This window comes from Lathyrus oleraceus, chromosome 1 (genome assembly GCF_024323335.1).
Source record: "Lathyrus oleraceus cultivar Zhongwan6 chromosome 1, CAAS_Psat_ZW6_1.0, whole genome shotgun sequence".
NCBI lineage: Eukaryota > Viridiplantae > Streptophyta > Magnoliopsida > Fabales > Fabaceae > Lathyrus > Lathyrus oleraceus.
In genome coordinates this window covers 79,737,520-79,759,859 of record NC_066579.1, presented here as the reverse complement: position 1 = coordinate 79,759,859, position 22,340 = coordinate 79,737,520, and the positions used below count along the sequence as shown (strand labels likewise).

At 33.9% G+C, this 22,340-nt stretch overlaps 1 pseudogene; it reads left to right on the top strand.

Annotated features, from left to right (window-relative positions):
- Nucleotides 1-17,840: 17,840 nt before the first annotated feature.
- Nucleotides 17,841-18,974, top strand: LOC127092454 (uncharacterized; annotated as a pseudogene).
- The last annotated feature ends 3,366 nt before the right edge of the window (nucleotides 18,975-22,340 follow it).

The following is a 22,340-nucleotide window of genomic DNA, read 5'->3' as shown; positions in this document are numbered from 1 at the left end:
CTTCAAGTTTCGTTCTTCGTTGATCTGGTACGTGTGCATAAGCCACACTTCCAAATACTTTAAGATGAGAAACTGTTGGCTTCTGTCCACTCCACGCTTCTTGTGGTGTTTTATCTTCTAACTTCGAATGTGGACATCGATTCTGAACATAAATGGCACATTTTACAGCTTCTGCCCAAAATTCCTTTGGCATATGTTCTTGCTTTTAAGCATTGAACGAACCATGTCAAGGACTGTTCGATTCTTCCTTTCAGCCACCCCATTTTGTTGAGGTGAGTATGCTGCAGTTAGAAATCTCCTTATACCCTGCTCTTCACAATACTTCATAAAGGCTGTCGAAGTATACTCACCACCTCAATCTGATCGAATTGCTTTAATGTGTTTGTCGGTTTCCTTTTCCACCATTACTTTGAACCTTTTGAACACCTCGAATGCTTCAGACTTGTCTTTCAAGAAATAAACCCATGTCTTCCGTGAGTAATCGTCGATAAAGGAAATAAAGTACCTTTTGCTACTGAAAGATTCTGGCGTGATTGGCCCACATATGTCGGTGTGAATCAAATCAAGGATATGCTTAGCTTGATATTCTTCCTTCTTTTGAAATGAGGTTCTTGTTTGTTTGCTAAGCACACATTCTTCACAAAACTTTCCTTCATAATCCATATCTGGTAGTCCATGCACCATGTTCTTTTTCGCCAACCTTTTTAAACCAGCATGATGTAGATGACCAAAGCGTAGATGCCATAGTGACGCTTTGTCTTCGACATTTACTTGCAAACATTTTTCTCGAACGTTTATCAGATTCAGTTTGTACATTCGATTTCTCTCCATTTCGACACGAGCAATCAGATGTCCCAGCTTGTCCTTCAAATGCAGTATTCTTTCCTTCATAAGTATCGAATAACCTTTTTCTGTAAGTTGTCCCAAACTCAAGATGTTGGTTTTAAGATTTGCTACATAATAAAAATCTTGAATTGATCCAATCAACCCATCCTTCTGCAGGTAACGAATCGTTCCTTTGCCTTCGACCTTCACTTTCGATGCATCTCTGAAAGACACATTTCCATCTTCAATCTTTCTCATTTCTTTAAACAAGTGTCTGTGACCACACATATGGTTACTTGCTCCTGAGTCAAGATACCAAACATTGTCATTTGAGTTGATCTCATTTTGAGCCATCAAGAGAAAACCTTCATTTGCTTCAGCTTCCAAAGTTAGATTGGTTGTTTCTTCTACCTTCTTTTTGATTCGACAATCTTTTGCAAGATGTCCCACTTTATCACAGTTATAGCATTTGAATGAGTTATAATCCTTCGCATAATGACCATACTTCCCACACTTGTAGCATTCAAAGTTGGAATGGTTCGACCTACCACCTCTTTGACCACGTCCTCTGCCACGCCAATTTTGCCGGATCGACTGTCCTCTCTCGAAGTTGCTGCCTCTACCACTTCGACCACTGTCACGTCCTCCACGACCTCGTCCTCTTCCTCGAAAGTTTTGAGAAAAAAGTACCTTTTCGTCTTTGATTTGCTCCTTGGTTTGATTTGCGTCCTCTACTCCTTCTTCCTTCTTTTTCATCTTACGTTGTTCGTGTGCTTCGAGGGAACCAGCGAGCTCTTCGACTGCGAGCGTCGAAAGGTCCTTCGACTCTTCTATTGCACACACAATATTCTCAAACTTATTTGTTAAAGATCTCAAAATCTTTTCGACAACTCGTGCATCAGTTACTATTTCGCCATTTCTCGTGAGTTGGTTCACCACCTTTTGTACACGCGTGATGTAGTCAGATACATTTTCTGACTCCTTCATTTGCATCCTCTCCAATTCGCCACGAAGAGTTTGGAGTCGAACTTGCTTTACTCGATCTGCTCCTTTGAACACTTTCTCTAGCGTGTCCCACGCCTCTTTCGACGTAGTCGAATCGACAATCTTTTCGAAGCCTGATTCACCAACAACCCTAAACAGCATGTATAGTGTCGTTTTATCCTTCGATCGCGTCTCTTTCAACGCCTTGTTTTGAGCTGCCGTATATCCCTCAACATCTGTTGGTTCTTCAAACCCATCTTTGGTTACCTCCCACGCGTCTAGAGATCCGAGAAGAACTTTCATTTGGATACTCCAGTTTTCGTAATTTAACTTCGTTAGCCGTGGCAACAGCATTTGATTCATCATGTTTGCCATTAGCTCTGATACCAATTTGTGATAAAAGGAGACAAATCAATTGCAACTTCTGCGTATTTTCATTGAGTACAATTTTGGTCTTTATACATATTCAAAAACTTTTGATATTCTAGGGAACATAATTGTAAAAAAAGAACAAATATTCACTATGGCATCTGATAAACGTTCCCTTGAGTAAAAAGGAACAAATTTTAGTCTCTCCCTTAACTTGTCCACTGTCTCTTGACCTTCCAAATCTCTCCATTAACTTATTAATAAAACCTATTAATTCTAACATTAAAGTTTATTCAACAAAAGCATCTTAGGATTGTAGTTTCAATTCTACGAGAAAAGAAACTTTTCGCTAATTCAGCCAATGTGGAATTTTGATGTCGGGAGGAAGGTTTGTTGGGAACCTAATTTCACAGAGAGGAGTAGTTGTTCATCATGGGATTTTTGCAAATAACCCTCCCATTATTGACTCGTAAGGAGAGAGGAGTAGTTGTTCATCATGGGATTTTTGCAAATAACCCTCCCATTATTGACTCGTAAGGAGACTATGTTTCTATGGGATTCAGAATGCGAACGGAGTTTACAAATGTTTAAGAAGATGACCATTGCTCCGACCATAATTATTCCTGATCCTACTCAGAAATACAAAGTTTTCAGTGATTCCTCAAAAAAAGGTTAGCGTGCATTCTAATGCAAAATGGTTAGGTGGTGGCTTATGCATCTTGGCAGTTAGAAATGCATGAAGATAATTATTTGAATCATGTCTTAGAATTAGATTTGAGTATTTTTTTAACTTAACATCTGGAGACACTATCTTTATGGAGTACATCTTGAGATGTTCAGTATTCATAAGATATTGGAGTATTTGTTCGATCAAGACAAATATTCTATGGATCTAAGGGAGAGACTAAGATAAGCGCAGTTGATGGATACAAACTTAAAAGATAAAGAAAATCAGTTAGGATTCACTTGATCATCAGATGAGGTTGTTTTATTCAAGGGAAGGATAAAGCTCGTAAAATTGATTTCACCATTCAACCTTGTTCGACCAAGAAGTTCCATGATCTAAAAAGAGATTTCTCATGGCCAGGAATGAAGAAAAATATAGCAGAATTTGTGGGTCGATGATTGATATGTGAACCCGTGAAGTTTGAGCATCAAAGGTTCGTTGGTATGTTACAACTAATAGAAATACCATAGTGGAAGTGTGAAAGTGTACCAGTATAATTTTATTGTGAACCATAGGGAGGACAGTCCATCAAATAAGCATTAAAGGGCCAACATAGTGCCAAGAGAAAGTTGTCCCACGAATCCCTAGGTCGCCGAATTGGGCCATGAAGCCGCATGAGTATCCATAGTAGGTCGAACTATTGGGCTTTGCATACCTGACTTACTTCTCTTATTTGCTTATCCATAAACATGGGGTATGATGTGTTCCACTATAATGGGTCAAAAGAGGAAGTTTAGGAGGATAACCACCTCCTCCAAGATCCAAGGAAGAGCAAATTTGTTCCTTCCCACATACTTCGTCAAAGGAGTCTGGGTAAAAGAGATCTAAGGTGGGTATGTTATAAAGTAGATGTGTTTCTTCATAAGTTTCTTCTATAGTAGAAACATATTTTATTATTTTGTTTCTTTTTATTGGTTGGAAGTTGAGGAAATGGAGAATTTGTTAGAAACAAGAATATGAGTCGAAACCTCCTTGCTAATATATTTTTAAGTGTATTTTTACTTTCCGGAAATGTGTTGGATGCTTCGTTGGCCTCTTGTTAGAGTGTTTGGTGGTGGTTTCTCTTTGGTTTATCTGGTTACCTTATCAGGACTCTCTCTTCTTGTGTAGTATTGGGGCAAGGCCGGTTAAGACATTTTAAAGGTCTAAAACAAGTAATAAAAATTGATCCCTGTTAAAAAAATGAGCAACTAACTTTGAATTTTTATTTTCCTTTTTTGTGTTATGTTTTTCTCCTTTTATTTTAGAGAGAGAGATATTATGTCAGACTCAAGGGAAAAACAATGGTTGTGGTTGTCACAGAGGTGACGACAACGCGTTGCGGGTGGCTGACATGGGGGAGGGGAAGGTTCGGTGAAGAGCTAAAAGGGACATCGATATATGAAAATATATTGAGAATAGATACATGAATTTTATTTTGGGATCGATGCAATCAAATCAATGTATTGTGTTAGAGAGTGATGCACAAAAATATTTGTTAAAGATCCACTTTCATAAATGATAATGAATTATATTTAATAAAAAAATTTGATAATAAATGATATGGTCGTAAGATGAATTTTGAAATATTTAATTATAAATAGTATTAAAGTTTATTAAAAATATTGAAATAAAATTTAAAATTTATTATAAATATTCATTGAGAACAAAGCTTGAAAAGAGTTCACTTCTAAATTCCAAGCTTTGGTCAACCATAAAACCGTTTGGGAGTTTTGAATTTTTGATTGTAATTCTATTTAAATTGTAATTATTTGATCTTCAACATACAACCTATATTACATGTAATCCATCTTGAATTAAAATCTATGAAACAATTACATTGATTCAGACACTAAACTTGACACTCATAAATTGTACACTTATAATAATTTTAATAAATAAATAAAATAAATATAATCACATATACCAATATTGGGTCAATATCAGACATCCAAACAAACGTATTTCTTTAAAAGTATAGGTACTATAGAACTTAAAAGTAACCCTATTATTTATATTTTAAGTATTGTATATATTTCAGGTACTTATCAATATTGGTGTGTGCAGTATAATTTGACATGGGAAATATTCTCAAGGGCATGAAGAAAAAGCCTTATATGGTGATTGTGGCACATTATTTTGCTGTTGATGATGGAAGTTTTTTCAGTCAAACAATGGATATTGGCATTTCTGTGATGGTAAAGATACAAACATCAACTGAGGTGGGAATGAAAATTACATTAGAGGGCCTTGAGAATCAGCCTAGTGCATCATTGTGCAAATATTCAGAAGCAACGTAATGGCTTTTCCATGCAGACGTCTTAAAGTGAAGACAATGACTACTTTCCACCACAGCAAGGTGATCGGTTTAAGCCGAATTCAGAATGTGTGGTTGCTAATGATTCTCGTGTTAAGGGATATTATAATGGTTGTATCAATTTAACTTTTTTCAAAAGTGAAAAGTGTAATCTGTAGTCAATAATAAACCATATATGTACCTAAAAATTAACTATGAATTAAGTCATGAACTTCACTAATCATGTCATTAATAGGAGAGAAGTTTATAATTTTAATATTTTAATTTGTGTAATTGCATGCATTCATGCAAATAAGTAAAAGAGATCTCTAGAGAGAGAAGCTTTGACTTCTCTCTAGCTTTTTCTCTCATCATGCAAACCGTGTTGGGAAAAGTCCTTCATGCATCCCCCAGTTTCATGCATCATCTCTCTTGATCAAACATGCATTCAATAAAACCTGGGCAAATCTTGGTTGGCAACTCAATCATGTTTACATCATGCATTCTTCGATTTTCATTTGAAAGTAAGACAAGTTCTTCTACTTTAAAATTCTATTTTAGTATCCGCTTGCGTGTCGTTTCTTAGTCATTTCTTTATACAACTTAGCATTTTCATACGCGTCCAATATCATCTCTTCTAACTTATTGAGTTGCACCTTACTTTTCTTATCAACGACTTTGATATCTAAATTTAGGGCCTTTATTGTTCATTAAGCTTTATGTTAAAATTCTACTTGTAGGTGCCGAAATTTCCCTTACATCAGCGTAAATCGTGCCATTCCAACTGGCATTTTATTAGTCGTTTAGTATTCCCATAGTGCATCATCAAGTTTTATTGCACAGTCTTTCATAGAGAAGAAGATTGTCGTTTCCATGATATATCTCCCTATTAGATACTTTAAATTAACCACTTGTTAGCGGATGATAGGGTGTTACCACTTTATATTTAATCTTGTATTTTTCTAGCAGACTTTCAAATTGGTTTGCAATGAAATGGGACTCCATCACTTATGACTAAAAGTCTTAAAAAAATCAAGTATTTTCTCTAAATTGGCATAAAAATCTTCAAAACACGATCCATAAGAATAAAATTCATCCATAAAGACTTCCATGTTGTCCCTAAGGAAGTTAGAGAAAATTGATATCATGCAACGTTAAAGTAGTTGACGCATTGTAAAGTCCAAAAGGCGTCCTCCTGTGGGAAAACATTCCATAGGTACAGGTAAAAGTTGTCTTTTCTTTATCTCTTGGGTGAATAGGGATTTGTAAAAAACTTGAGGATCGATCCAGATATCAAAAGAGTGAGTGATTTGCTAAGCACTAACATCTGGTCAATAAATAGGAATGAGAAGTGATCTTTCTTATAGCTTTGTTTATCTTTCTGTAATCAATACACATTCTCCATCTTGTTACGACTCTCATAGCAGCTGACTCATCCTTGTCATTTTAATCAAAATTATTCCCCCCTTTCTTGAATACTTCCTAAATAGGATTAAGCCATTTGCTGTCAAAGATTGGATATATTACCCCCAACATCTAGGAGTTTCAGTACCTCGATGGTGTACCATATGGCTTTCAGGTATTTTTTTAGGATATTTAATAAATTTTCAGTCTTAATCTTTCATAGTTTGATGTTTATGATGATTTGGTGGTTCTATTCCTCATCTAAAAACTTGTATGTGAGAGTTTGAGGAAGTGGTTTGAGGTATATATTTGGCATTTTCCTGGCTTTCTGTGTGTGTTGTGAGCAATTTGAAGCATTGGTTTTGAATACTGGGATCTTTATGCAACATGATTTCATATGATTTGGCTTCGTCATTCTTAAGGTTGACACTGCCAATCAAGCATGCATCTGACCCATCAGTCATAAGTGGTTCTAATGAATACTCTCTAACACATTCATGTATGATATCAACTTGGCAATGGCCAATAGACAATTTTTTCATGAATTATGACAATATGTATTCTGTTTTCTCATCACCTACCTCGAAAGTAAGTTTCCACTTCTTTACATCGATTATGGCACCAACACTGGCAAAAAAAGGTCTAACTAAGAGGATTGAGATATGAGCATCTTCTTCTATGTCCATGACTACAAAGTCGGTGGTATGTACAATTGACTAATCCTTATTGGGACATCTTCAAGTATTCTTACATCATATTTTATGGATCTGTTGACAATTGTAAGGACATTTTTTAGGCTTTGATTTCACAAAGGTGTAGTCTTTTACGAATAGACAATGGCATCAAGCTAATGCTTGCTCCAAGATCGCACAATGCTATGTCTCTAATGGTGTTTCCTATAACACAAGGAATAAAGAAACTCTCAGGGTATTTCAGTTTTAGGGCTAGATTATTCTTAATCATTGTGCTACACTATTTAGTAAGCATTATTGTTCTCTTACCATCAAACTTCTGCTTATTCGATAGTATTTACTTCATTAATTTTGCATACAAGGACATTTGTGATAGATCTTTAGTAAATGCGATGTTGATATGGACCTTTTTCAGTAGTTCTACAAACTTTTTTAAATTCTTCCTCTTTTTTTCCCTCTTCTTCACAACCTCCTTCACAGGTGGTTTTGAATCATTCTTTTCATCCTTTCCCTCATAATTCTTGATATCAACAGTTTCTAGCACTACGCCAAAAGAAAATTTAATAACACTTATTTTGACATTTAATAGCACTTTAGTATAATTTGTCTATATGCAATAGCTCTTTAAAGGGATTTTAAAAGCCTAGTCTTTAATAATGTTTCCTTTAAAGTCCATCCCGTAGCCAAATTTTTGCCACTGCAAATATTTTATAGTTCCTTCATTTAATAACACTTGTCCCAATCCTCTTCGGTAGACCCTTTTGGATAGTGCTGGTGCCATACAAAAGAAGTCCATAAGACAATCTTATAAATACAACTAGTATATTGATATGTGAGATGTGAATTCAAATATAGGGTTATCTATATTAGTATCCTTAACTATATTAATGTACTCGTTTATTTGATAAAAAATATTATCTCGGAATGTTTAATTTTTCTCATAATGGATAAATGAGACTCTGAGATATTTTGACTTTGAATATGTGAGTACTTTTGAAGTGAGAAGGTTTCATAACTTTAGAAGTATCCAATCAAGAATTAGTTGGTTAATCATTCTATCTTCGGGATACTAAACAGAACTTGGAAGGTTTCATTAGTTGTCAATCAGTCTTGATTAGTGGAACAGTTTTAAAGACAACTGTCTTAGAAAACTGAACCGCTTCTAAATGAGTGACTGACACATTGGGTGAATAAATTTCTTGAGATTAGGTAGAATCTTCATGTTTTACCCATCTTCATATTTTTTTTGCATTATTCAAGATTTTATTCATGATTGCAACACCCTTATATAAACCCACTTCACACACTTTCGCTTCATTCACTTCCTACACTTTCTCTTTTTCAAACTAAAAACTCTCGGCAACCAAAACCTTTATTCCTCTTCAACAATGGCACAATATCAAGAGCAAGCTAAACAACTTGATGCAACTATTTTTAAAGAACTGTTCATGGTCCTTCTTCATCGTCACAACAACAAACTCATCATCTCCTCCATACCGTTCTTCAAAATTTTCTTCAGGATCTGCTCAAGAAGTGTTCTCTGAAGAACCTTATGATAAACTTGAACTCACATAAACTACTTCTGCAAACAAATTGGAAGTTCTCTGTGAACTTATGGTTGACTTTGAGAATTTGAAGGATAATGGATTTGATATTTTGGATGTTGTTAAGACTCAGGGTTGGGAAAAGTATTTTGATTGTCTCCAAGGTCATATTTTCTTTCATCTGGTTATAGAATTTCGGACTCATGCTAAGACCTTAATTTTCCAAGTTATTTCTCCCTCCACCAATCATACAGACTAAGGCATGCCACAATTATTAGGAAAAAGGTAGCTAACCCTCTCTCCTAGTCATGGAGATGTGGTTACAACCTCTTAGGGTTTCCTAAATCTTATACCCATGAGTCTCTAAAAATATTTGACCATTTGAGAGTAGAAGACATATCATAACTTAACCAGTGTTACACATATCACAAAGTCTCTATCCTCAAGTGAACATATGCTTTTATAGGAAAAAAATGAGTAATATTTCCCCTTAGTTGTTAGTATATCTGAAGGAATAAAATAAAATAAAAAATAAATAAAATATAAACTAGAATTGTTAGGATTCCAAGCATGTCCCTTAGTTACTTTGTCCCTCAGTTTTAGAAAGCAACCAAGTGAATAGATTTTATTTTATTTAATAAAAAATATGGCGCGCCCAGGGTTTATAGTTTCGTTATTTGTTGGGCGAGGTGAAAGATTTGTCATAAAATGTTTATTTATGGTAGTCGTTTCATTGAATCTCAACGAAAAACAAATGTTGGATTTTTATTGCATACACAGTGCTTTTAAAGTTCAATGGTTTTTGCATGCAATATATTCTCAATGGATTTTTTATGCATTTATTTTTGATATAAAAAAAGTTAGATAAATACAATAATTTTTCAGTTACAAGATAAAAGATTATGCAAGAACACCAACCTTGCACCATTTTTTTCTACTATATTGCAATTTATCCCAGATATTGTCTCCAAACTTCTTTAAGTTTCACTACTTTCAATCCAAATGCTTTCATTATCAATATTTGAGTTTAATAATGTATATTACATGATATATATTGTCGGTTTTTGCATTCTTAATGGATGTAAAAGGATTCTTGTGGACTGATGTGTTTGTAATATCTTGAACGTTGTGATTTATAAATGGATAGCGAAGAATTTATTTATTGACAACACTATGTTACTTTTCCCCTTAGTTCTCTAGTAACACTTAGGTAATAGGTTATTTTTTATAAATAAAAAATAAAATAAAATATGAACTTTTCTCCTCGGTGGCTAAATCCATCGAGTTAATAGATTACTTATATTACAGAAAATGGTAAATGGAAAAAGTTCAAAGTAACATGTATTGGTTCCTTTTTCAAGTTTTTACCATTCATCAATTTTTGTGTGCTACAATATTCAAACAAAGGACTTTATTCAAAACAAAAATTTCAAAATCCTAATTTGTGAAACAACTACTTTGTTTTCAATATATTATCAGAATATTCAATATTTTCATTAACTGACAAAATTGAGAAGTTATTCCAAAATATAATAATGGTCTTGCAAGACGTGGAAACAAAAAAAGCAACAACAACAATAACCAAAACAATAACAACAAAGACATTATGTGAGATAGATTGCAAGAATAGAAAAATATTTTGTTCAAGGTTGGTAAAATTAGTTTCTCACATGCGTGTATGGAAGAACAACAATTCACAACCTTGAAATATTTCTTAACTAATTAAGAAAACTTGAAGATTTATATATCTTGAAATCCATCCTAAATAATGATGTTTACGAGTTTGAAGCGATTGTAGATGAGTTAGATTTAGGATAAGACATAATGAATGAATGTATTTATAGGAAAATCTGGGTATCAAACCACTCGATTTGTAGTGTAACCGAAGGAATAAATCATTTAATTTTTAAATAAAAAATAAAATAAAAAGAAAGACACCATTTTTGAATAAATAAAAACCTAAACTGTAGTTGTAGTGTCTCCATAATTAGTTTTCCCATCGGCCGTGTATTCCAACCGAGGGAATATATGGTATTTAAAAAAAATTAAAACACGGTGCATCCAGGAATTATAACTCGTGTATTTAGTGGTTGAGGTGAAAACTTTGTTATAAAATATATTATTTGTAGTATTGTGATCACTAAAAATAAAAGCATGAGATTGAAAAGAAGAGTCTATCTACTAGGGAATGAAAACCAAATGTGATGAAAATATCTGAAAAGAAGAGTTTATCTACTATGACATCCACATCTTTGTTTTGAAAACTTCAAGAGCATGGGATTGAACTTGGGAGACTAGAAAAATATGAGATTCAATAGAAGAAATCCAAAACCATTGCTTTGAAAGTTGACTCAAGGGAAGAGCTATAAGATGCTCTGGATGAAGGTGAGAACTTCATGCTTCTTATAAAAAGGCTTGGTTTATTTTTTGGTAATAATGATAAATATTTAAACTTTGCAAAAAGAAGAATTTTTTCAGAAGAAAAAAAAAAGAAGTCTCTACGTTAACACAAAATGTCACTTGCCATGAATATGGAAAGCAAGGACACACAAAGACAGATTGTCCAAAACTCACTAAGAAAAGTGGTTTCAAAGGAAGAAAAGAGTCAAAGCCGAAAAAGGCATGTATTTCTTGGGATGATAATGAAGTGAGTTCATCATCCGATTCGGAAATTAAGGAATGAAAGTATTACTTTGATGGCATCACACTATTCTGGTGATGAAGAGGAAGAGGTTAATAATGAAACATCTTCTTATTATAATGATGCTCAAGGAGAAATATATGAACTACTCAATGAATCAATTTTGTATAAAACACTGTCAACACAAAAGAAAAAAAATCATTTCTTAAAGAAAATATTGACACCATGGAAAAAGATTTTGAAGTTGTAAGACCGAATCACGTCGATAACAAAAAACATAATTTTACATGCAAAGAGTGTGATTCGCTTTCTTTCTAAATTTTCCATTTAAAAAGAGTTATTGAAAGATATGAGAAATGACAAATTGGATTGAAAGGTATACTTATTAGACAAAGGTATTCTAATGGTAAATTCGAAGATTCGTTGGATCCACTAGTAGTTGAGATCTCTTGTCATCATTAGGATGATAATCCTCGTAAGCACTACTACAAAAAGTATATACTCCGACGCCCATTTTACCCTGGTTCTTTGAAAGACCATGGTGACATCTCTAAAGTTAGACTCAATTATTTTTATTTAATTTTTAATTAAAAATTGTTAACATATTACCACGGATGGAAAGAGCAACCATAGTGAAATTTAGTAAAGTACATGAGTTCAAATCTCAGTGCCATATTATAGTGGCGCCGTTCTTTTTTATTTATTTTTAAATTAAATATAATCTAGATTTCACTACAGTTGGATATTTCAACCGTGGTAATATATTTTTACCTTTTTTTTATAGTGACATCTTTCTTTTTAATTTATTTTGAATAAAAAATAAACAAGATATCACTATGATTGCTTAAGTTAACTGTGGTGATATATTTTCCTTTATTTTGAAAAAATTAAATGGTTAAAAACTGAGACTTTTTATAAAACTATATGAAATAAATCATATATCACCACAATTGTTTTAGGTAATTGTGGTGAAAAGTTATAATCTTATTCAAGAAACTGAGCTAGCTTTTCATGTATATTCAGTTTTTATTTCCTTAAGAAACGAAATAGACATTCAACGTTGAGAAATTGTTTCAGTCCTAACCATTTTTTCATCTCCAGTACGAACGAAACACATATCCATCGTATTGTTTCATCATCAACTTGTTCATTACTATCACTGTCGTTCTTTTTTATTTTTTTAAAATAAAAAATAAACTAGATATCACCACGGTTGCTTAACTCAACTGTGGTGATATATTTTCCTTTAAAAAAAATTAATGGTTAAAAGCTGAGAATTTTTATAAACTTAAATTAAATAAATCATATATTACCACATCTGTTTTAGGAAACCGTAGTGAAAGGTTATAATCTTATTCAAGAAATTGAGCTAGCTTTTCATGTATATTCTGTTTTTATTTCCTTAAGAAACGAAACAGACATTCAATGTTGAGAAACCGTTTGAACCCTAACCATTTTTTCATCTCCATTACGAAACGAAACACACATTCATCATATTGTTTCAACATTAACTTGTTCATTACTATCACTGTTGTTCTTTTTTATTTTTCTAAATAAAAAATAAACTAGATATCATTATGGTTGCTTAACTCAACCGGTGTGATATATTTTCCTTTAAAAAAATTAATTAAATAAATATTATATTATCACAACTATTTTAGGAAACCGTGGTGAAAGGTTATAATCTTATTTAAGAAACTGAGCTAGTTTTTCATGAATATTCAGTTTTTATTTCCATAAGAAATGAAACAAACATTCAACGTTGAGAAATCGTTTGAACTCTAACCATTTTTTCATCTCCATTATGAAACAAAACACACATTCATCATATTGTTTCATCATTAACTTGTTCATTACTATAATTGTCGTTCTTTTTTATATTTTAAAATAAAAAATAAACTAGATATCATTACGGTTGCTTAACCCAACTATGGTGCTATATTTTCCTATAAAAAATTAATGGTTAAAAACTGGGGCTTTTTATAAAATTAAATTAAATAAATCATATATTACCACGTCTATTTTAGGAAACTGTGGTGAAAGATTATAATCTTATTCAAGAAATATAGGTAGCTTGTCATGTCAATTCAGTTGTCATTTCCTTAAGAAAGGAAACAAACATTCGGTGTTGAGAAACTATTTGACCCCTAACCATTTTTTCATCTCCATTACGAAACAAAACACACAATCATCATATATTTTCATCATTAACTCGTTCGTTATTATCATTGTCGTTCTTGGCTAAACGTCTAAAGCAACAAATCACGTAGGAAAAATGAAGGAGCAACACGAAGAAACTTATAAGAAAGAAGGGTGAAACTCACATTATTTAGCTATTTGGCATCTTCTTCACATTTTTGGTACATAAAATTTATTTACCAAGCATGTACAGTAAAATATCGCTCTTGAATTATTGTTGTTGTTGATGTTGTTATTGTTGTTGTTTTTACTATTGTTGTTGAATGGTTACGTTGTTGTTGTTAAGGAACAAACCAATGTTATTGTTGTCTATATATGTTGTTGTTTATGTCTTTTTTTTGTTTATGCTTTCTTGTTGTTAAGGAACACACCAATGTTGTTGTTGCCTTTATATGTTGATGTTTATTTTATTATTGTTGTTGTTATTAAGGAACAAACCAATGTTTTTGTTGCCTATATATGTTGTTGTTTTTGTTGTTTATGTTTTTGTTGTTGTTAATGAACAAACCAATGCTAAAGGACAAACCAATGTTGTTATTTCTATGGGGTTATATGTGATTATTCTTACTATCTTAATCAAAGAGAATTTTATTGAATATATAGTACCTATATATGTTGTTGTTATTAACGCTTATGCTTTTGTTGTTGTTGTTGATGATGTTTAGTGGCTAAACCCTATAGGGTTTGTTGTATGTTATTGTTAATATTGATTTAATATTATGGTGTTGTTTTTATTTTGTTATTGTTTTGAGCATAGATTGACTATTCATCTAGCAACGGAACTCGTACAAATAAAATTAGTACAAATGAAACTCATATAAATGAAACTCAAACTATATAGGAAAAAAAAAAAAACAAAGAGGTGCTACAATGCTGGCTAAATTAACAAGAGTCTGCAACTCATATAATAGATTGTCAATTGAGTTTAAAGATTTAACTTGGACTTATGCTGGTGAGCGTTGGAGGGGCTTTAAGTCATAACTCATGTGTGATTACATTACTAAACCTAAGTTTGATATCCAACTGTGAAGTATAACTTTATTGACAAGAAGGTTTGGGTAAAATTTGTCAAGTATCATAGTCCTACTGATTTCTTAGTTAGTAGTGATCTTATTTTTTGAAGAATAATTTTATTTTTATACTTTATAGATTCAACCATGCAAATTTAAATTTTTATTATGCTTATAACAGGCTAAAAGTGAACCAGGAAAAAAAGGAAGAAAAAAGAGAAAATACCCCCTAGATTGTGTCGTGAGGGTTACAGGAAACTTGAAGAACTATTAACTAAAGAAAAACAACAACAAATGGGTTATCAGGACTCCATGAGTGATGATCACAGTCGATCTCCATCATCAAGACAGGATAAGTGGAATAGGTGGGCGAGCCCCCTGACAAGAAGTTAGCACATGAACGGGAAGTCCAAAAGAAAGAGTTGTAAAGAAAATTAGCATAAGATCGTGAATCCAAAAAGAAAGAGTTGGAAGATAAATTAGCACAGAATCGTGAATACCCAAAGAAAGAGTCAGAGGAGATATACGGTAAGAATTTGGAAGATGAATTACAACAAGAGCGGGAAATCCACAAGAAAGAATGAAAGGAGCTTTATTTGGTATGTGAAAATAGTTTTTTGTATCTCGAATGTGTTTTGTGTTGTTATAGGATTAATGTTGTTTATGTGTTATGTGTTTCTTTTATTTTTGTGATGTAGGAGTTGACACCGATGGGTATAACCGTCCAACTAATTACAAATGAAGTTGATGAATTGTCTGAAAGAGTTGGTTTAGTTGGTGTGAGTACAAAAGAAAGTTGTTTAACTACCCATACCCATATCCAAAATGAGAGGACGGTTCCTTCTAACGATGCTATAAGAAAATTAGTATGTAAATTATAGATCTTAAATTATGGTGCATGTGAGTATAACTTCTATTCTAATAAACGTCCATTTTAAATTTATGCACATCAGTGATTTTAATGTTAAAAGTTACTTATCTTTTTAATTTTGTTTAACCTTTTAGGTACCTGCACCGTGTTTGTATAAAATCAAATCAATCGGATATTTATGAATTCTTCGACCCATTTAGTATTTGATTTATAGATAATTCTCCAAAAGTGATTGAATAATTCATATCACCATAGTTAAAAGAGAAGAATACATACTATTAGTTAGGGCCATTTAACCATTCATGAGTAATTTCGAAGAAAAAAATTCTCTATTATAGTTAGTTTCCATGTTTTATCAAATATTAATTATGCCCATGTTCATTCAGTGATCATTGACAATTGATCATCATCTCTCTTTGGACGAATATGATAATTATGCTTTGCTTCTTGGCCAAACCACTTGAATTAACGATGAAACGTCTACTTAATACGTAAGTTTATATTTTATAAGACTGTTAGTAATGTTTTCTTTGACTTTGTAATTAGCTTAGCATGTAATATATTTAAAATGTTTTTAATATATACAATTGTGGAGCCACATAATACATTAAACGAGGTCAGAAATAAAAGGCTTGTATTTTGTATGCATTTGGTAAGTGGATTATTTGTAACATTCATTTATCTATAATTACTTGTGTGATTATATATTCATGTAATGCTTACATTTTTAGATGAGAAAACACAAAGGAGGATACAAATGTGGTTTATATGTCATGAAACATATGTTAAACATTGACTTTGTCGGTATTGTTGATTCTTGGGATCAAATATATATTTACAATACATATTAATGATTTATACCGCAAGTATAAAAGTTTGTTATTATTTCAAATCAAGTCATCTTCAATTTCCTTCAATTTTATTTATAGATGTTTACCGACACTACACCATTCTCACAAGAAGACTTTAAAGACATTCTACACGTTGGTCATCTTACTTCAATTCGCTTTATAGGTCAGAGTCATCACATTGAGTTTGTAATATATGTTTTCAAATTTTTGGATTTGATGTATATAATATTTAGGATTGTTTAACATTTTTGGTACTATATTGAAACCATATTTTAGTACTATAAGTTATATAAGTCATATTTTGATTAGAAAAATATGTGTATTTGTTGGTTTATATTCTGTTGTGGTAGTAAATATGATATACAATATAGATAAAAAAGAAGAGAAATATATGAAATATTAAAAAATGGCAAAATACCATTTTTGGTGCCTTAACTATAACTTTGGGTTCAGATTGGTCCCTTAATTATTTTTCGTGTCAGATTGGTCCCTTAACTCTTAAAACGTGTCATGTTGGTCCCTTTTGTCTAATTAGCGACGCAGTTAGCGGTCAATTTTTGAATTTTTCATCGCTAATTAGACAAAAAGGATCAACATGACACGTTTTAAGAGTTAAGTGACCAATCTGATACGAAAAATAATTAAACGACCAATCTGAATCCTTGGGTATAGTTAAGGGCTAAAAATGTATTTTGCTTAAAAATAATATTTTAAAAAAATAAAATATTTCACCACGATTGAGAGAGTCAACCAAAGTGAAAAATATCGTGCTAAATATTATATACCATGGTATGACCGAGATTGAACCCATGACTTTTATCTATTTCACTACAGTTCTTTAATATAACTGTGGTGATATGTAGCGCGCTTTCAAGTTTCTCACAGCGGCAAACACCAATGGTGAAAAGGAGCATACTTACTCACACACATTATCTTATCACGGTTGATCAACTGTGATCGTATATCTTTTCAAACCGTAGTGAAAGACTCTTTTTATAGTAGTGGAGGAGCATGGTTCCTTTCTGATAATCGGCCGAGATCGATATGATCACCCAAAAACAAAAAGTATTTAGCATATAGTCTAATGAGAATAATTGAACAAAATTAAAGTAACATTAGCATCGACTGAGAGTCATTAATTTACAGAATGAAACATTTCTTTAGATTCCAACTAATAAGCTCCAAGAAGTATAGGATAAAGAGAATTCATTTATTGATCAGATATAGGATAGACAATAAGATGTTCTCTAATGAAATAACCTGCTTAGAATAACACTTCCGTTTCAATTCCAATCAACTTATAAATTAAATTGAAATATTCCATTGATATTTTTTATTTGTATGTCAATATATTTCCCAAATAAACATAACCTTTAAACTAGAGAGCATTTCTTCTTATAAAAATAATATAACAAAGAGGATTTATAGTGTTTAAGTGTGTTAATCCTATGGAAAACAGTCTTTGTGGAGACGAGTATCATTTAAAACTTGGAAACCATGCTACCATCGACATGATAAAAGAAGACGATGAGAGTGACGATGATGGAGGAAACATTCAAGAATGGAATATGACATACTCTTTATATGGCTCAAGCTGCACACTCTACCTTGAGAAATATCTTGATGAACACGACAAGATCAACAAGGTATATGTTTTGATCAGGGCATGCGTGTGTCAATAATGAGATGTTCTAAACAGATTCATAACAATTTTCTTTACTTTCGTTACAAGTGTGACCCAAGCTTTAACGATATTAAGTTTTACAAATGTAACAAAAAAGATAACCCTCATAACTATGTTAAGTCGCGGGTTTTTTGTTATGGGAAGAAGGGAAAGGGAGGACTAGTTATCGTCGAGGGGACGAGAAAGAGTAGAGAGAATAAAAATCTCTCTGCACTTACTGTCGCACACTATTATGCTATTAGTCGTGGAAATGCTTTCACTCAAAACAACAATGGCCCTCAAAACAACAATGGCCTGTCTATGGTCGTTCATTTTTATGTGTCCGGAAGGAAGTTTGAAATATACTGTCAAGGGTCCGGATAGACACCCGTCTTCGGCTTTGTTTTACATGTTTGAAGAAGTTTGTAGAAGCGGGAGCTGGAGACCAACGTCTTGCCCTCATTGCGCTGGTGAAGCTCGAGATCCTTCTAGTGAGATCATGCCTAGAGACGATATAAACAACAACAATCTAGTTGAAAACATTGATTTTTCGCGGTTAGCTATATCATTGCACACGGAACTAGCCAAATCAATAAATCTAGTGCAACATGGAAACACACCCATGGTAAGTTCAACTAATCAATATCACCCATCAAATTTACATCAATCTTGTGGAGGTTCGTCCTCGCAACAAGTTTTAGCCCTAAGAAATCCAAATTTTCCAACACGTGTGCCTCAACATGATGCTAGGGTAAATAGAAGATTGGAGTTGATTGACAATAAAGACATCAATGGAAATGGAAATGGTAATAAAATTGAAGGTGATCAAATGTTTAAGTTTTCTAGTCCGTTTAAATTTGTTAACAAATTCCTAAATTATCATTACAAGGAGACAAAGCTCGATGACACTCAACCTTAATTTTATGTCGTCTATGATAATTGCAAATTAAAATTCTATTTTTTTTCCTCCCAAAATTAACAGATTTTATTTTCTTTAGAGTCACTTTAGTTGTAACTTTTATTCCCAATGTATAAATACATTTGTATCATTCCAATTCAAGGTTAATGCAAAAATACATACTTATCCAAATATTACTCTATTCTCTCTATTTTTCTCTCTCAACTTCATCTTCCCCAATCTTCTTTTCTTCTACCAGTGTTGAACCTTCAATTTTCAGTTTTATGTTTTATGTTCCAACATTTGGCATCAAGAGTCTTGGTTATCGATCCTAATCCGCTGCAACAATGACAACCGTTTCCAATGATCGAATTCCCACCAATCTCCCGATTCTTGATTCGAAGAACTATGATAAATTGGCAGAACAAATGATGGTTTTGTTTGGTTATCAAGAGGTGCTTGAGATCGTCGTCAATGGAGTTACACAATTAGGGGCAGAGGCTACCGACATTCAAAGAGCTACACACAAAGAAGAGAATAAGAAGGATTACAAAGCCCTATTCTTGATTCATTCTTGTGTTGATAACGACAATTTCGAGAAGGTTGGCGATTGTGAATCGGCGAAACAAGCATGAGAAATCTTGGAGAAAGCATATGCCAGTGCCGTCAAAGCGAAGGTTGTAAGGTTACAAACTTACAAGCGACAATTCGAGTTAACACAAATGGAAGATAAAGAAACGATCAACGACTACATTACGCGCATTACCCGGTTAGTTAATCAAATCGCGTTTCGACAACATAGTTGTGGCTATTGAAGAATCAAGGGATCTAACAACTTTGAGCAAGGATGAATTGCAAAGTTCGTTAGAGGCACATGAACAAAGGATGGATGAGAGAGGCACCGACAAAGCCAAAACGGAGATTGCTTTGCAAGCGCGTTTCAATGAGAAGAATAAGAGGTCGAAAGGAAAATTTGCGGCGAGAGGTAAATCAAATTTTCAGAATTTTGGTTTAAATGATTCGTAAAATTCAAAGCATTCGACGAGTGAAAAGGGTGAATGTAGCTCCAAGGATAATGGTCATAGAAATGGTTTCAAGAAGCGTGATGTGAGTAAGGTGCAATGCTACTAGTGCAGAAAGTTTGGACACTTTGCAAATTCGTGTCGTGGTAAATCGAACGAGAATCACAATAATGAAGCCAAGGTTTCTAGGGAAGAGGTAGATGATGAGGACACACTTCTAGTAATGATCACGGAGGGGATTTATGGCATTACGGATGTTCCGGGCAGCAGCTACTGTAGTGACAGTTTGCGGGACAGCAGCTGTACCGTTCTGGAAAATAGCGAGAAAATGCATTCGGATCGAAATGCGTTGGTTACCGTTCATGATGGAGTCCAAGGGAGAGATGAGTGGTACTTGGATTCCGGTTGTTCAACACATATGAAGGGTCGAAAAGATTGGTTTGTGCAAATCAATCAAGCGGCAAAAAGTAAAGTCAAATTTGCCGACGACACCACTTTAAGCGCCGAAGGGGTAGGAGATGTTTTGATCGGAAAAAGGAATGGTGGACATTCGAGGATCAAAGATGTCTTGTATATACCGGGAATTAAGTGTAATCTTTTAAGTATTGGCTAATTACTTGAAAGAGGATACAAAATTCGGTTGGAGGACAAGATTTTACGCGTTTTGGATTCAAATGGTGTGTTGATTCTAAAAGCGCCGATGGCTGCCAACAAAACCTTTAAGGTTGAGTTAAAGGTTATGGAGCATCGTTGTCTAGCTACCGCGGAAAGTAGAGATGAGTGGTTATGGCATTACCGTCTTGGCCACCTTAATTTTAGGGATCTAAGAAAGTTGCAACAAAGTGAAATGGTAACGGGGCTGCCACACATTAGTATTCCAACTGAATTGTGCGAGGAATGTGTGAAGGCTAAACAACACAAGAATGTGTTTAGCAAAGATGCGGGTCGAAGAACCAAAGGCTTACTTGAGGTGGTATGTTCCGACGTTTGCGGACCGATGCAAGTAGAGACTTATGGTGGTAATCGATATTTTGTTACATTCATTGACGATTTTAGTAGGAAGCTTTGGACATATCTTATCAAGAGAAAAGATGAGGTATTTGGAGTTTTCAAGAATTTCAAGTCAATGGTGGAGCGCCAAAGCGGTCGGAAGCTCAAAATTCTCAAAACGGACGGTGGAGGTGAGTATGCCTCTAGTGAGTTTGGGAAGTTTTGTGATCTTGAGGGAATTGTGCGTGAGGTGTTGCCTCCCTATACGCCTCAACAAAACGGGTCTGCCGAGAGAAAAAATCGTACAATAATGAACATGGTGCGTAGTATGCTTTGTGGGAAGAATTTGCCTAAGGAATTGTGGGGTGAGGCCGTGTCTACAGCCACATACTTGTTGAATAGGTGTCCCACTAAGAAGCTGGAGAAACTCACACCGGAAGAGGCTTAGAGTGGCTTCAAACCAAATTTGAATCATTTGCGCGTTTTTGGATCGATTGCATATCGCCATGTACCGAATCAACTTCGGAAGAAATTGGATGATAAGGGTGAGAAGCTGATATTTGTAGGATATCACTCTACCGGAGGGTATAAGGTGTTCGATGGAAGAAATCAGAAGGTCGTCATAACCCGGGATGTGACTTTTGATGAAGTAAAAAATGCAGAAAATGTTGCAGTAACCGGTTACCCAATAGCAGTAACCGGTTACTCACAAAAAATGCAGCAGTAACCGATTACCCAAATAGCAGTAACCGGTTACACGGAGAAGATTTGCAGCAGCAACAGTTTTTTGAATTCTCTGATCCTGAGGCTAATGACACAGCTGTACCAGCACCTACAGTAGCGCAAAATGATGTTGTTAATGATGGTAGACCAGTGAGGCAAAGAGCCTTGCCTCATAGACTCCGAGATTATGAAAGATTCCAAGATAACGAAGTGAATAACGATGGTGACTTTGTTCATTTCGCGCTTATGGCCGAATCTGAACCGGTAAATGAGGAAGAAGCCTTAAGTGATCCTAAGTGGATATGTGCAATGAAAGACGAGCTGGAATCTATTGAGAAAAACGATACTTAGGAGTTGGCCGGTTTACCGCTTGGAAAGAAACCGATAGGTGTGCGATGGGTCTATAAGGTTAAAGCAAATCCCAAAGGTGAAGTAATCAAGTACAAAGCTCGATTAGTGGCGAAGGGGTTCTTGCAACGAGAAGGTATAGACTATGAGGAGGTATTCGCACCAGTGGCTAGATTAGAGACTATTCACTTGGTTGTTGGTATTGCGCATAGCAATAACTGGATGGCTTACCAAATAGATGTCAAATCTGCGTTTTTGAATGGTCCTCTTGTTGAGGAGGTCTATGTGGGGCAGCCACCCGGTT